The sequence below is a fragment of the Monodelphis domestica genome, chromosome 1, assembly GCF_027887165.1.
Source record: "Monodelphis domestica isolate mMonDom1 chromosome 1, mMonDom1.pri, whole genome shotgun sequence".
In the NCBI taxonomy this organism is placed as follows: domain Eukaryota; kingdom Metazoa; phylum Chordata; class Mammalia; order Didelphimorphia; family Didelphidae; genus Monodelphis; species Monodelphis domestica.
Genome location: NC_077227.1, coordinates 195,872,100 through 195,885,981, shown reverse-complemented (window position 1 = coordinate 195,885,981; position 13,882 = coordinate 195,872,100).

Below are 13,882 nucleotides of genomic sequence, written 5' to 3'. Positions count from 1 at the left end.
AGGAACCATCCATAATAATCTAGTACCCCTAAATAACTGATTTTTGTTATTGAATCTGTTCACTCTCTTGTGGATTGAAATTTACCTTCTTTGGTAAATGTAGATTAAGATTTCAAGCCTGGATTCAGTGTTCAAGAATTTGTCCCTTTAGGATTCCAGAGACAAAAAGCTTCTGTTTTTACATGATAACTAAGAACCTCTGAAACAACAGATTGAATTGAGACAAATTTGACTCAGTTATATTCATGAAGTTAGTATGCAGGAAAAATCATGGAAATTATGTACTTTGAAAAAATATGAAGACTTGCTTTGAGATTCACTATACCTCAAAAGAAGTGGCTCAGAAATAGACTTTTTGATTCATACAATCGAGTTCAATCTTGGGTCCTCTCTATGATCTTTTTTTGGCTCATCCCCCAATGTAGGATTTCCTCTAAGAATATCAGAATTTGGCTCAAATCAGGGTTTCCAAACTAAATGAAGAGGATTTTTAGTTCCCATGCAAAAACTTAAGTCAATAAAATGTTTAATAATATATAGACTTCATTTTATCCTACACAAAATACAAAGATTTTTACTTGAGTCTATTAAAATTCAGAAAAATTCTCCTTTCCTCTTCTATGAGTTTTGACATCTCAAGCACCTGAGAACTCTGTATAATTTCTGAGACCTGAAAAGTTCCTGAAAATCTGTAAAATTATATTGGATTTTTTCCACCTTCCAATAAAAATACAGAAAATTCTTCAGTTTGCTAGTGAGGTAAGATACCCCCTCCAAAAATGAATACAATCTTCCAAAGTCTTATATAGTGCTCTATACTTACACTGTTACTCTAGGTTAAGGATTTAAAATAACAGAAAAGCATAGTGGGGAACCCTCTTTGACCACACCTACACATTTTACATAACTCACAATATCAATTAAGGACCAAGTCCAAATAAACTCCTCCACATCAAGCCTCTGTTCTTCATTGTTCCTCAGATCCTTCTTGGTCTAGGGACATCTCTACAATTTACTCCCTTCAATTTGGTCAAATACCTCAATACTCATGGGTCCTTTTAAATACAAGATTTCCTTATGTCCAAAGTTCTCTGAAACATGATTCCCTGGAGTAGATGTGTGAGCTTAGATATATTCTGTACAGATAACTATTCTTGGCATCAATTCTGAGTTAATAATAATAACTTGCATTTCCATAGTGTTTTTAGTAACAAAAGACTTCTACAATTTGGTATTGGAGAAAGAAAAAAAGCATTAAATTTGGAGTTAAAATACATAGATTTAAATCACAATTCTACTTTCTAGCTCTGTGACCTAGAAGAAGCCAGTTAACTTTGAACCTCATTTTCCCAAGCTGTAAAATAAGGTTAAACTAAATCACTTACCCCACTGCTACAACCTGAGCCTGTTTTAGTAGACATATAAGTTAAATTTCCCCCCCTACATTTTAAAACTAAAAATTCCATTGTATTTAAAAATGTAAACACCTTGGTTTTTTAATTTTCAAATGTAGTTTTATTCAAAATGCAAAAATCCTGTACCAAAGGCTCCCCCAAATGCCTTAAGCTCTAAAACCTATGATCTAGAATGAATTTTGATCATCTCATTTTATTGTGAAAATAACTTCATTTTAGCAAAGAAGCAATTGAGACATAGAGAAGTTATCTTGCCCAAAGTAAGCCAGTACTCTGCAGAGATAGAACTCAAAACTAAATTTGACTCAAACCTATTTTCTACCTCTCAGTCTAAGGCTCCTGCTTACCTTATGATACTGTATATTAGTTTAAGACACTTTTGTCATTTGAATTGGTGGAGGGCATGTTATGTATGGGAGAATTAATGAATGAAAAAGCATTTAATAAACACGAAATAAGCCAGTCATCATCCTAAGTGCTTCAGATACAATTACAAAAACCATCACACTCTCTGCCTTCCCTTCATGGAATTTAAAAATAGGATTTTATGTCCTTGAATGATTTGTGCTGTTCTAATGCCCAAGAAAGAAATCCATAATGACAACTTTAAAGATATGTTTTGAATTATGAATAGAGACTGAAGCACCTTGTGATATGGTAAGACAAACACAAAACTCAGTCAAAAGGCCTGGGTCCCAAGTCTTAGCTCTTCCACTTCTGAGGCATACAACCAAGGGAGAATCATTTCATCTATATAAAAGTCAACTGATTCCTCTGAAAATTAGGAGTTTAACTACATCCTCAGCTTCCTTCTTATCCTATCACTTTTGTGATACCATAGGGATACTTTTATGTACAAAAGTAATCCTTAGAACTAGTATTGACCTCTGCTCTCAACTACTCTTTTTTTTAACCATTTATTTTTATATTTGAATATATAACCTAATATGTATGGAACAGAATAATAATATAGATTATTTGTTAGAAATATGTAATAATTATCCAAGAGAAATAAAATTCCCACATTCATTATATCCAAAAATCCATTTCCCATTCTTTTTTAAAAACCTTTTTGAAAAATCAAAAATCCAAGTGCTATTTTTCACATTCAAAACTTCCACTTTGATTTATAATTAGTTATATCTTCAACCAGAGTTATAACTATAATTGGACAAATGGGGCTTCAACCCAAGGTCCTGATATTTAGAACATGAGAGATTTTTCACCAGATGGACTTCCCACCTACCTTCAATTTAGAATTATAAGGTCCAAAATTTTGAGTTGGACAGGATCTTAAAGGTCATCTGTCCAACATTCTTATTTTATGGATGAAGAAAGTATAAGTCTTATCATACACTAGTGTTGGTCTCTTACCTAACCCAGTTGCACTATTTTCCCCAGATGCTAGTCTATGTTTCCTGTCTTAAGTGCAAAATTCACTAAGCTGTGGCTTTCAGTTAGAATTCATCCTTTGGTAATTGATTGTTTGGCAATTCTAAGTCTGAGGCCTTTGGACCATTCATTTTAGAAAGTAGCACATCAAAAAAAGAGACAAAAATCTTGACCTAGCAAGCTTCTGGATGGATGCTCCTTGTGTATCAATTTCCTACTGGGAAGTAAGTCTGGAGTAATAGAGGCATTGTTTGTCAATGTCCTCCAGTGATTGTTAGCAATGCATTCTTGCACATATTGTTTCAGACAAAAAATTAGTATTTTGCATTAGAAGAGGATAATTAGGCAATAAGATACAAAAGAGAGTGTGGTTATCATGAGATAAACACACACATGGGGTGTTATGAGGCACAGCCAAGTGTCTATAATCCCTCTAGGGTATGATTATCTCGTGATAACCACACACCCTGGAGTTGCCTTATTGCTATTATAAAATATCTTTATTATAGGAAGAAATGTGCATTTTTGTGCTGAAAGAAGACGGAGCTGGCAATTTAGAATGCTGAGCAGCAGTTTCGGCTGAGCTATGTGGTTTACATAGATTAATCTATCCCATTGGAATGTTTCCCCAGCCAAAAAAATGTTCCCTAAATCCAAGCAGTCATAATCTGTAGTGATGTGCAGCTATTTGGAGTATTTGAGAAATTCCCTGCCTGATTCTTAGACTGTTGGTTGGAAGACTATATGATATGCATGCCTAGATGAGTAAAACTAGGGAGGGCACTACCGAGTTCAAACATTCCAGAACCCTTTACCCTATTTTGATTCAAACAACTTGCAGAAATATGGTCAAATTCTACTTGGCTTTCAGCTCTGAGTCAACATTTTAATGTGTTTTATGAATCTGAAAAAATGATAAGAATAATAAAATTGAAAAAGGAAAGGTGGAGTGGCTTTAGCAAGGTGAGACAGCATGTGGTTTTGGATGAAATTTAGAGTTGTTGGGTTCCTGGATAAAAAGCACATGGAAAAACTGGAGTGAGTTTAAGGAAGGGCAAAAAATAAGTGGTCTTGGAGATGTGTATTAAGACGCAGAGTTGAAGAAACTGAAGATGTTTACTAAAAAGGAAAACAAAGACTTAGGGGCCCATTCTAGTGGCCTTCAAAAACTTGAAGCATTGTCATGTGGAAAAGATGTTCTGTGGAGCTCCAGAAGGAATGATGAACAATCACATCATTTCAATATAAGACAAATTTCCTAACAATGAGAATTGTCATGAGAAATATTAGACATGGAAGCAGAAGCCATATATGAAGGTTTTTATAGAGCCTGTACTCTACATTGTGGATGAACATGACACCAAATACTTTCTCTGCCACTAAACTAATTATGCAATATTGGGTAAGTCACTTCACTCCATGTCTTGGCTTCTTTGTCTGTGAAATCAGGGATTTAAACTTGATGATAGTTCAAGGGAGAAGCCAAACTGGACAGCAGAAAGAGCACAGTGTTTAGAGTATTGTCTAATGGAAATAGAAATGATGGGTTCTGAAGGGTTTGGAGTTTTTGAAACCCAAATTAAGTTATGCTTAGTATACTCCTACTCCTACTCCTACTAGCTACTACCACCAAACATTTATATATTATCTAATATGTGCCAAGGGCTTTACAATTACTATCTTTTTTTATTTCACAATAGCTCTGGGAGATAGATGCTATTATTACCCTCATTTTACAAATAAGGAAATTGAGGCAAACAGATGGTAAGAAATTTTTTTCAGGATCACATAGCTAATAAGTGCATGAGGCTGGATTTAAACTCAGACTGTCCTGACAGATTGCCCAGCACTCTGCCTCCTATGCCACCTAATTGCCACCTCTGTGACTTTCCTGAGTGACCACGATTAAGCCACTGAATTACTGTGAGTCTCATTTTCACCTTCTATAAAACAAGGATATTTGACTAGATGATCTCTAAGGTCCATCCTAGCTCTAAATCTAGAATCGCATGATAATTTGACATGTAAAGTCACTTGAATAAACGAGTGACTTTTCTGACTGTGAAACTGGACAAGATTAACTCTGTGATCTAATGAAGAGAATTAGAGGGATCATCAGGAGTATAAAATCCCAGGTCTACCATGAATATATTCTGTTACCCGGGGCAAGTCATTTTCCCATATGAGATCTCATTTTCCTCATTTTAAGATTACTTTCATATTAGAACAGAGGTTCTTAATATAGGACCTCTGAACTTGATATCTATGTGTGTACATACACATGCATACGTATACACAGGCACATATGTGTACATATATGTTCAGATAGTTGTACCTCAATAAAATTGTGTATTCTTAGAATCTTGTATATTTTATTTTACTCATTTAAAAGCATTATTCTGAGAAGGGATTCATAAGCTTCATCAGATTACCAAAGGAGAGTATGACATTCAAAAAATGACTAAGAATCCCTGTACTAAATGATTTCTTTCTCCCAAATATTCTATAATGTTTATCTATTCTGATGCCTGTAGATAGCCATAAATGAAGAGCAGGGATTGTTTATATTGTATTTGTTTGTTTGTATTTGTTTGTTTTGCCATTCTTCATATTCCTAGTTTATTACACAATGCCTATCACACACATAGGAGGTGCTTAATAAAAGCTAGCTGAGTGACTCTCTGAGAAATTTAAGATATCTAGACTGGTTTCTTACTAAATAAGGTTGAAAAGAAAGTATAAGTCAGTAACAATTCTTGTTTAACTGAACTCCCCAGTGGAAATATTAATGAAGAGTGATTATATTCATTTCTTTCATTGAAACCCAATCTATGGTTCCCAGCTATGCTGGGAAATTTCTGAAATTCTCAATGTTTAATCTCACTGAATGACTATATAAGCTCTGGAATTTTTTTTAATAATTGAATTTTTCTCTTTTTTTTTGTAAATATGAACTATTATTAATTCAAACATTATACTATCTATCAAATATCATACTGGGTTGAAATAAGACGTTGCAGCCAGCATTTTATTTCAATAAATTTCCATTGTTATTAAACAAATCTTGGGATGGCATCAGTATTGAAACAGCCTGTAAATTGTGTGTTAAAATAAAAATCAATATTTGCATTCATGTTTGGGCAGCCAAATCTATGATGGAAGAATCAAAGAATTTATTCCTGCTTAGACACTTGCATAGTGGCCTTCAAAATGTGTCAACTTTAATATAAGGTTGGTGTTTAATATGGAATATGGAGATCAATGGAATTGATTTGATTGAATTTTTTAAAAACCTTGTAAGGATATATGGCATGCATTTTTAAATGCAGCAAACCCAATAATTGGTTTAAATGTAAAAATAAATTGTGTCTGGAGATATCCAAACCCAGCCATGGGTGATGCTTTATTGGTTTCTGAGCCTCACTCACTGATATGCTTTCATGAAAAATCAATTTAATGCAGTCAAATATATTTTGCATTGTTTTGCTGTGGGTTCTTTTAACTAAAACATCCTTTAAATGTACAATCCCAAATCGTTGTTTTGTAATAAAACCTGCTATGGGGGGAATTTAAAGGGGCATCATTTGTTTTCTAAATATACGACAGCATCTTTCACATAATTGACAATTGTTTCAGCAGAATGCTATCATTTCTAGTCTAAATCCCCATCTTTTAATTTAGCCCTAGGCCATACCTCTTAAAGAAATTGCCATCCATGGAACATCAGATGCTTCAACAGGGCCAGACTCATGTACCTCCCTGGTAGAGCTGTGTGAAAAATTTCACACCTACACTGAAACTGCCAAAATATGCTTCTTCACTCTTTTTGGTACCAAGGGGAAAACATATACTTTTTCCCTTTGGGCAGTTTTGACAGTTTTAATACAAGTGAAAAGCAGGTTTTGCCAGCATGCACACACACACACACACATACACACATGCACGCACACACACACACATACACACAAAAGTGCAGACAAGGAGGAATCTTGAAAGTATAATGTAAGAGCCTCCCAGTCATAGAAAAGGGGGTGGGTGTTGGAGAGAAAGAATCCTAGTAAAAGCAATATGGTTTGTACCACTTTGTCTGACACTGTCATCTGGCCATGGGAGCTTTAGAGTTCACTTGCTTGTTGGGGAAGCCTGTGGCAGAGGAGACAGCATAAGTATTTCAAGTATGATGCCAATTCTAAAAAGAAAGAATTGAAAATAGCAGAAAGCATTTGGGTCTCTTAACATTTTCTCCAAGAATTAAATGATAGGCACAACAAATTCCTTATAAAATTTCTCTTCCATTCACCACTTTCCCTTTTGCCATTCATACTTTGACAGTTGAAAAATTTTCCTTGGCTTTTAGACTTTGGCTGAAAACTTGCATCTTACCTAAGTGGAATCATTGCTCTAGCTATCTAATTCAACCCCTTCATTTTTCAAATGAGAAACTGAGGGCAGGAGAATTTAAGTGACTTGCTCAGTCATTATGTTAGTGAGTAAGAGAACTGAGATTTCAATTTAGGTTTTTTGAGTCCTAAACTACATTTCTTCCTGCTGTCTCCTGGATCTTTCTGTTCATCTCTACCTCTCCAGAACCATTGGCTTCTTTCTTGGCTCCCAACTTTTCAGCACCCCAATATATTTGGTTTCTTCCATTAGACTGTAAGCACCTTAAGGGCAAGGACTATTTTCTTTATTTTTATTTGCATACTCCACACTCAGTTCAATGTCTGGCATATAGTAAGCTTTGAGTTCCCTCACTCACTCTCTCTCTATATCTATCATTTATCTCTTTTCACTATGGCACTATACACCCTATATCCTTCCCTTTAATCCAAAGCACATATTCACTCACCTAATTACATTTGTGATATTTCTCTATTGTCATTTTTAGGGTACTTCAAAGTTAAATAGGGAAAGAATACCAGTCCTTGCTGAAATGTTTCTACATTGAAAAAAGTTCTTTTTTTCCCTTTTATTTTTTTCAGATTGCATGTCAATACAATTTTAAATAATTGTTTTCTCTCATTTTGCAATCCATGTTCTCTCCCTTTCTCAGTCCTCCCCCTTTTCAAAGAAGGCAGGTAATATGACATATTTTTATATTTCTTTGTTTGTCATGTTGTAAAACAGGACACATATTACTTACACTACAGAAAGTTTAGGAAGAAAATAAAGTGAATAATGATATACTTCAATATGCACTTGGACTGTCAGTTCCTTCTAAGGCACTGGATAACCTTTTTCTTCTTGAGATCCTTGGAGTTGTCCTGGATCCTGGCCTTGTTGATAGTAGTTAAGTCATTCACAGCTGATTACCATATACTTTTGTTATCATATTCTCCCAGTTCGACTTATTTATCTTTGCATTACTTCATTGATAAAACTTCTTTCCTACCAGCAGTGTCTTGTTCCTGGGCAAATCAAGACATCGCTCATCATGATATCATTGGTCTTCTCAAAACAAAGGTCACACAACAACAGCACCAATATATGGTCACAGTCTTCCTCTAGCATTCAAAAGGCTGAGAAAAATAATGATGAATAAGTGTAGATAAAATTTAGGGAGTTCAATGGAATGAAAATTTTTCTTCCTATGACTTCCCAAACAACCTTTTGTACCTTTTAATTATGCTTTGAAACAATTGGCCACTCCACTTAAACATGGAATCAATTGAAAATCAAGCCTGAAGAACCCAAAATGGAAAATATCTGGCAAAATATAATCCTTTTAGTGGAATGAATTTTAACTGTTCTTATGTCAGGTTCTGCTGCTTTAAATGCAGTTCAAAAACAATTATATACAGATACAGGGTTTTGTCAAATTGAAGATTAGATTACCATGGTCTAAAGGAAAGGAGTTGATAGAACTTTCTGATGAAGGGGAAAAGTAGCTTTCACATTGTTTTATTTTGTAATGATCAGGGAAGGGGACAACTCTGGGTAATGCATAGGTGAATTAGAGGGAACAGGGTAGAAGATGCTGATTCATTTGTACAGGGATTGTACTTGGGATTCTTTTATAGTTTGTCCATTTAGGAAGATGAAAATGGTCATTTCAGGAAGTGTTAGTTCATTTTACAGTTGTCATCCCAAATCAACACTGACTATTTAATTAACACAACCTAGAAGGGCTTTTGTGTCAGATAATATATAAGGAAAATTATTGGTTATGTGAAGAGGTATGGTGAATAGAAGAAAGATCTTGGAACTAGGAAATACTGGATTTAAGTCTACCTCACACATTAACTAGCTATGTGACTAGGGAAAAGTTACTTAGCCTCTCAGGGTTCCAGGCAACTTTCCAAAGCTATCAGTTCCTCTTCTGCAGTGATGTCCAGGAGGTCTGAAACCATGAAATCACAGTTCAAAACAAGAAAATAGGAATTCTTTTTCCATAGCTTGAAAGGCATCAGGAAGCATATGAATGATATCTTGCTGTATTCATAGGTCAAAATTTAAGTTGGTCCATTGTGCCCTTTCTTACCTTATGTCAGATTTACAAAATATAAGTATAAAATTCTAAGCAAAGATTTACTGCCTCTTTATGAGAAACAGTGCAACTATAGGAGGTTGTATAAGTTTTTTTGGGTGCCATTATATTAGCTTCTCTTCTCTTCTTAAAGAATAAAAAGGTACATTGTATTCTAAAGAGTAAGGAAAGTGTTCAAAGATTACCAATAGATTCTCTACTGCTCTCTAAGTAAAATGTTATTTAATCTTTAGAACATCTTTGTAAATCTATTTCTTCTGCTAGATGAACAGTGAGAGACTCTAGTAATACATATATAGTCAACTTCATAGGGAATTGTTGGCTTGATTTGAATGTGTTTTTACTCTCTGATAGTGGAGGTGGTTGTGATGATGATGATGGCCAAACTGTACAATATTGTTCTAAGAGTCTGAGACTGGATTTGAACTCATGTCTGATTTCAGTTCCAGCACTCTATGTGGTCTTCATCTTTCTTCTTGACATTGCTATGTTTGTTACATTTCGAGAGAGCATTTTACTTCATTTGGCAAAGTGGAGGAGCTGAATCTTAGGTTATTTCTTATTCTCCCATCATCCTGAGATTTCCCATCTCTAACTGGTTTTAATGACTTTTGAGTTTCCATGTTTGACAATGTTCTAGCTGTTGTCTGTTCTTCTGGTGAAGTCCTTCTGTTTAACCTTGTTCCTTGAACCCTTGGAACCTAATTGCAACCCAGATGTTATCTATTTTCTTTACTCTTCTGGCATTACCTTTGATGAATTGTACAAAATCTCCTTGGCATTCAAAGTTTCTAACTTAGAATTTCACTGCTATTTTCTACTCTTGTTTGGGAAGTCCAAGTTGAATATATTTAATAACAACTATCTAAAATTAGTGGCACAGGAAGAAACACATTTATATCTATTTCTTTTGTTGCTCTATATATTGCTCTATATAGAATACCAAGTATTCTAAGCTAAGTGCTTAGTGGGAATTCTGAGATTTAAAATTTTCTTAAATTTAAACCATTATCTGAGCCCTCTATCCAAATGTAAGTAATTCTCAGAAGTCATTGGAATTACAAACATGGAGAATTTTGGAGTTTAAAGTTACTTTACAGATCAACTAGTCTAACTCTTTCATTTTATAGAAGAAGAAACAGCTCCCATGGCATTTTAGTGAAAGTAATCTAGCTCTTTTAGAGTCTAGATGTCCTGGTCTACTGCTTTCCCTTTATCTCACATACTATATCTCACTACTATAAAAATGTCATTAGATTGAGAGAACAGAAATAAGAAGTCTTAGCCAGAAGAGATGCTCATGAAAATCCCATAGAAAAAGAAGAGAAAGGTGCAAATGGATATTTCCATTTGCACCTTTATCTTCTTTTTCCACAAATCTAGATAGAGCTGGAAAGGGACCTCATAGGTCATCTTATGTATCTCTCTTATTGCACAGATAAAAAAAAAAAAACTGGTTTAGGGATATCCACGAGTCATCCAACGTAGTAGTAGGCTTTAAACCCAGGTCTTGTGATTACAGAATCAGTGTTTGACATGTACTCCATTTCTCTTAGGCTCTAACTCTATATTATCTTTCATTACCAGCTCAATAAATATTTAAAATAACTTAAGGAATTTTCAAATTACCTTTACCAGAGAGATACTCCATGATGAACTCTATGGAGGAGCATAATATAAGATGGCAAATGAGCCTGGAGCACAGTACTGTACTTACCAGGAATTCAGTTTTTTCATCAACAAGAAAAGATCCACTTACCAATCATGGTAAATATTTAAGATCAGCACTTTAATTCTAGTCCATTCATTGTATTCACAGATATCTCCCTCAAAGGATGGCCATAAGGACTATGTCTCTAAGTTCATAAAATACTGAAACAATGCTAGGATAGAAGCTATTCCAATCCCACTCCAAATCCCATAGCCCCTGGGAAATGTTAGGATATCTCTGGTCTTTAGAGGTCATTTGTATCTAAGCTCTTGACTGCAAACACTTCTCTGCCACTGCCCTCGCCTTTCATTGGGGGATTTTGTCTTTAGTTCCTTCCCTCCTTTAAAATACTGTCACCTTCTTTTAAGATGCTGTCACCTGCAGCCTGATGACACTTGTATTGGGCCACCGTGAATAGCATCTTGTCAGAATGCTTCTAGCTGTTCTCTAGGAAATGTGAAACCTTTTGGAAAGCTGTGGTGTCTGGGGCCTCAGATAATGTCTGAAAATTCTGGAATTGACTTAAAATATATGTGGGCAGAATTTTAAGTGAAGCAGCTTATATTATTAATTATAATTCCTTTGGGAATGCATGCACCACTCAAACTTGAAAGCAATTACACACATATACACATATGCATGCATATATAATACATATGTTTGTATTTATGTAAGGATGATAATCTAGATAGATAGAGTTAGATATTTGGCAACTTTATAACTTTACTATCCTGATGAACTATACTGGTCAATATGTATAGTCTAACAAAGAATTATGTGTAAGCTGTCAATTATCTTTCTTATTTCTTGTGACAAGAAGTTTTACAACTATCCCAGATTTTCTCTCCAGAATCTAATGTTAGATTGATAATTTCTAAACTACCTAGTTCTATCTATAGATATTGTATCCCTGAAAAGCAGTCATTTCCTCAGCCTCCCTCTGAACTAATAAGTGGCTATTTCAGCAATAGAATCTAGAATAGCATACTATTTATAACTGCTGCTCCAAGATCAGGTAATTGGTCACATTCTTACTATGATAAAGACAGAATCAGAAATGGAAGAGATCATCTGTTCCCATCACTTCTTTTTGTAGTGTATTAGTAGGAATTTCAAAGCCAGAGAAGTTAACAATGAGATATTCAGGAAAGGAAATTGGCCCAGAAGTCAGTGGACACTTGATTTTAAATCCTTAAGCTTGTTTAGTTGTGTTGCCATAGACAAGTCACTTAACCAGGGGAGTGCTGGAGCCAACTCTTCTGATTATTAAATTTTCAGTGTGAGCATTTATACCTCCAATTTTGGCAAATGCTCCAAACCAATGATTCATTTTGATGTTTGGTTGACTGTCTAAATTTCAGAAAATCATAAAGAAAATGTAATGCAGATTCAAATTAAAAGCATGTCTTGTCTTTTCAGAGTTCCAGTTGTTAAATAATTGTGATTTCACTGATGCCTTGACCTTGTTGAGCCTTGATTTCCTCTTTTATAACAGCACATGTTTGACTGGAAAAGGAGACTATGACAGAGGCTGGCACTAAAACAAAAGTGCCAGGCTGAAGAGTGTGTGAAACTGATCATCCTCGATGGGGGAGGGGCCTGAGGAGAGGAGAAGACTCTTGCTGGTAGAGGAGTGGGGCTCTCAGTCTTGAGAAGCAGAAGACAGAAGGTGGGAAAAGACTTTCTCCTGAGAGTTACTCACTTTTCCTTCTGGTGACTGGAAATCTTTCCCCCAACACTTCCCAATTGAAGGGACTTTCTGAAGAGAAACCTGAGCAGACTTTGCCTTAGCTCCTGTTGTCCAGGGGTGAGTCAACCTGACTTTCTCTCAGGGGGCTCAGGCTGCCAGGGCCTCTGTTCCCCCCAAACTCAAGTAGGGAGGGGAAAGTGTTTAGATAGAGACAGGAACCCCTTTTCCCCACTTCACTTTCCCATTCTTTCTATGCTACTTACTTTTTGTATTACCTGATTGAGTTAACATTAAAAGTTATCTATTCCCCAATCTGTGTACAAGTGTGAGTGAACAGATCAAGGGGAGACCCTTTGGTCTGAAGTAGGGGAGGGGGGACAAGAGGGGCAAGAGTGAATCTGGGAGAGCAGCCTTAGCTAAGGAGGGAAAGCAGAAGGGAAAAAAATCATCAAACCCCCCTCTCTTCTTTCTGAGCCAACCCATTAAATCAGTTATCTCTGAACCCCTTGGTTACAAATTAACCTTCCCTTACATACAGAGACAGACAAGCCAGCCTTTTAGTCTTGTAGCAAGAATGGAGACTACTGTGAAAAAACAGGATTATTCAAGGCATCATGTAGATCCTATGTAGAGTATTTACAGAAAGACATAGAAAAGAATCACAAAGTAAAAGAAAGTCTAAATAATTTTTAAAAATTTAATTATTTAATTAATAATATTTTCTAGATTCCATGATTCATATTCTTTCCCTCTCTTTCCTCCCCCATCCTAGAGCCAATGAACACTTCCACTAGGTTTTACATGTATCATTGTTCAAAACTTATTTCCATATTATTACTATTTATAATACAGTGATCATTTAAAGTCAACATCTAAATGATTTATGATCTGTGTGAGTGGAGGGAATAGAGAATGGAAGTTCCTTGAGAGTCAGGATTATTGCATTTTTGTCTTTTTACACTGCCTGATACTTAGTAGGCATTTAATAAATATTTGTAGTTTGATTGAATACTCACGTTGATAATATTTGTGATTTGTTGAAGTAATAAACTTTATATACTGTAATAGATGCTCCTCACTAGGATACTTAAGGTAGCAGAGAAAGTCTGGAGCAATGACACCAGAAAATAGGTTAGAGGGAAAGCTAGAATTCTCACTCCTTCCCCCAACCCCACCCCACTTCCTGT